This window comes from Procambarus clarkii, chromosome 42, assembly GCF_040958095.1.
Source record: "Procambarus clarkii isolate CNS0578487 chromosome 42, FALCON_Pclarkii_2.0, whole genome shotgun sequence".
In the NCBI taxonomy this organism is placed as follows: domain Eukaryota; kingdom Metazoa; phylum Arthropoda; class Malacostraca; order Decapoda; family Cambaridae; genus Procambarus; species Procambarus clarkii.
The window spans coordinates 16,321,370-16,325,465 of record NC_091191.1 but is presented as its reverse complement, the minus strand read 5'-3'; positions in this window follow the sequence as shown (position 1 = coordinate 16,325,465).

The window sequence follows — 4,096 nt, the reverse complement described above, 5'->3', positions numbered from 1 at the left end:
TTGAGGATCTTGAATGTGGTGATCATGTCCCCCCTAACTCTTCTGTCTGTCTGTCTGTCAGTGAGGTTTAATTCTCGTAGTCTCTCCTCGTAGCTCATACCTCTCAGCTCGGGTACTAGTCTGGTGGCAAACCTTTGAACCTTTTCCATTTTAGTCTTATGCTTGACTAGATATGGACTCCATGCTGGTGCCGCATACTCCAGGATTGGTCTGACATATGTGGTATATAACGTTCTGAAAGATTCCTTACACAAGTTTCTAAAGGCCGTTCTTATGTTAGCCAACCTGGCATATGCTGCTGCTGTTATCCTCTTGATATGAGCTTCAGGGGACAGGTCTGGCGTGATATCAACCCCCAGGTCTTTCTCTCTCTCGGACTCTTGAAGTATTTCATCTCCCAAGTGATACCTTGTATCTGGTCTCCTGCTTCCTACCCCTATCTTCATTACATTACATTTGCTTGGATTAAACTCTAACAGCCATTTGTTCGACCATTCCTGCAGCTTGTCCAGGTCTTCTTGAAGCCTGAAGCTGTCCTCCTCTGTCTAAATCCTTCTCATATGTGTGTGTGTGTGTGTGTGTGTGTGTGTGTGTGTGTACTTACCTAGTTGTGCTTGCGGGGGTTGAGCTCTGGCTCTTTGGTCCCGCCTCTCAACTGTCAATCAACAGGTGTACAGGTTCCTGAGCCTATTGGGCTCTATCATATCTACACTTCAAACTGTGTATGGAGTCAGCCTCCACCACATCACTTCCTAATGCATTCCATTTGTCAACCACTCTGACACTAAAAAAGTTCTTTCTAATATCTCTGTGGCTCATTTGGGCACTCCGTTTCCACCTGTGTCCCCTAGTGCGTGTGCCCCTTGTGTTAAACAGCCTGTCCTTATCAACCCTGTCGATTCTCTTGAAGATCTTGAATGTGGTGATCATGTCCCCCCTAACTCTTCTGTCTGTCTGTCTGTCAGTGAGGTTTAATTCTCGTAGTCTCTCCTCGTAGCTCATACCTCTCAGCTCGGGTACTAGTCTGGTGGCAAACCTTTGAACCTTTTCCATTTTAGTCTTATGCTTGACTAGATATGGACTCCATGCTGGTGCCGCATACTCCAGGATTGGTCTGACATATGTGGTATATAACGTTCTGAAAGATTCCTTACACAAGTTTCTAAAGGCCGTTCTTATGTTAGCCAACCTGGCATATGCTGCTGCTGTTATCCTCTTGATATGAGCTTCAGGGGACAGGTCTGGCGTGATATCAACCCCCAGGTCTTTCTCTCTCTCGGACTCTTGAAGTATTTCATCTCCCAAGTGATACCTTGTATCTGGTCTCCTGCTTCCTACCCCTATCTTCATTACATTACATTTGCTTGGATTAAACTCTAACAGCCATTTGTTCGACCATTCCTGCAGCTTGTCCAGGTCTTCTTGAAGCCTGAAGCTGTCCTCCTCTGTCTAAATCCTTCTCATATGTGTGTGTGTGTGTGTGTGTGTGTGTGTGTGTGTGTGTGTACTTACCTAGTTGTGCTTGCGGGGGTTGAGCTCTGGCTCTTTGGTCCCGCCTCTCAACTGTCAATCAACAGGTGTACAGGTTCCTGAGCCTATTGGGCTCTATCATATCTACACTTGAAACTGTGTATGGAGTCAGCCTCCACCACATCACTTCCTAATGCATTCCATTTGTCAACCACTCTGACACTAAAAAAGTTCTTTCTAATATCTCTGTGGCTCATTTGGGCACTCCGTTTCCACCTGTGTCCCCTAGTGCGTGTGCCCCTTGTGTTAAACAGCCAGTCCTTATCAACCCTGTCGATTCTCTTGAGGATCTTGAATGTGGTGATCATGTCCCCCCTAACTCTTCTGTCTGTCTGTCTGTCAGTGAGGTTTAATTCTCGTAGTCTCTCCTCGTAGCTCATACCTCTCAGCTCGGGTACTAGTCTGGTGGCAAACCTTTGAACCTTTTCCATTTTAGTCTTATGCTTGACTAGATATGGACTCCATGCTGGTGCCGCATACTCCAGGATTGGTCTGACATATGTGGTATATAACGTTCTGAAAGATTCCTTACACAAGTTTCTAAAGGCCGTTCTTATGTTAGCCAACCTGGCATATGCTGCTGCTGTTATCCTCTTGATATGAGCTTCAGGGGACAGGTCTGGCGTGATATCAACCCCCAGGTCTTTCTCTCTCTCGGACTCTTGAAGTATTTCATCTCCCAAGTGATACCTTGTATCTGGTCTCCTGCTTCCTACCCCTATCTTCATTACATTACATTTGCTTGGATTAAACTCTAACAGCCATTTGTTCGACCATTCCTGCAGCTTGTCCAGGTCTTCTTGAAGCCTCAAGCTGTCCTCCTCTGTCTAAATCCTTCTCATATGTGTGTGTGTATGTGTGTGCGTGTGTGTGTGTGTGTGTGTGTGTGTGTGTGTACTCACCTAGTTGTACTCACCTAGTTGTGTTTGCGGGGGTTGAGCTCTGGCTCTTTGGTCCCGCCTCTCAACCGTCAATCAACAGGTGTACAGATTCCTGAGCCTATCGGGCTCTGTCATATCTACACTTGAAACTGTGTATGGAGTGAGCCTCCACCACATCACCCCCTAATGCATTCCATTTGTCAACCACTCTGACACTAAAAAAGTTCTTTCTAATATCTCTGTGGCTCATTTGGGCACTCAGTTTCCACCTGTGTCCCCTTGTGCGTGTTCCCCTTGTGTTAAATAGACTGTCTTTGTCTACCCTATCAATCCCCTTCAGAATCTTGAATGTGGTGATCATGTCCCCCCTAACTCTTCTGTCTTCCAGCGAAGTGAGGTTTAATTCCCGTAGTCTCTCCTCGTAGCTCATACCTCTCAGCTCGGGTACTAGTCTGGTGGCAAACCTTTGAACCTTTTCCAGTTTAGTCATATCCTTGACTAGATATGGACTCCATGCTGGGGCTGCATACTCCAGGATTGGCCTGACATATGTGGTATACAAAGTTCTGAATGATTCTTTACACAAGTTTCTGAATGCCGTTCGTATGTTGGCCAGCCTGGCATATGCCGCTGATGTTATCCGCTTGATATGTGCTGCAGGAGACAGGTGTGGCGTGATATCAACCCCCAAGTCTTTTTCCTTCTCTGACTCCTGAAGAATTTCCTCTCCCAGATGATACCTTGTATCTGGCCTCCTGCTCCCTACACCTATCTTCATTACATTACATTTGGTTGGGTTAAACTCTAACAACCATTTGTTCGACCATTCCTTCAGCTTGTCTAGGTCTTCATGAAGCCTCAAACAGTCCTCTTCTGTTTTAATCCTTCTCATAATTTTAGCATCGTCCGCAAACATTGAGAGAAATGAATCGATACCCTCCGGGAGATCATTTACATATATCAGAAACAAGATAGGACCGAGTACAGAGCCCTGTGGGACTCCACTGGTGACTTCACGCCAATCGGAGGTCTCACCCCTCACCGTAACTCTCTGCTTCCTATTGCTTAGATACTCCCTTATCCACTGGAGCACCTTACCAGCTACACCTGCCTGTCTCTCCAGCTTATGTACCAGCCTCTTATGCGGTACTGTGTCAAAGGCTTTCCGACAATCCAAGAAAATGCAGTCCGCCCAGCCCTCTCTTTCTTGCTTAATCTGTGTCACCTGATCGTAGAATTCTATCAAGCTTGTAAGGCAAGATTTACCCTCCCTGAATCCATGTTGGCGATTTGTCACGAAGTCCCTTCTCTCCAGATGTGTTACCAGGTTTTTTCTCACGATCTTCTCCATCACCTTGCATGGTATACAAGTCAAGGACACTGGCCTGTAGTTCAGTGCCTCTTGTCTGTCGCCCTTTTTGTATATTGGGACCACATTCGCCGTCTTCCATATTTCTGGTAGGTCTCCCGTCTCTAGTGATTTACTATACACTATGGAGAGTGGCAAGCAAAGTGCCTCTGCACACTCTTTCAGTACCCATGGTGAGATCCCATCTGGACCAACCGCCTTTCTAACATCCAGATCCAGCAGGTGTCTCTTGACCTCCTCTCTCGTAATTTCGAACTCCTCCAAGGCCGCCTGGTTTACCTCCCTTTCTCCTAGCACAGTGACCTCACCCTGTTCT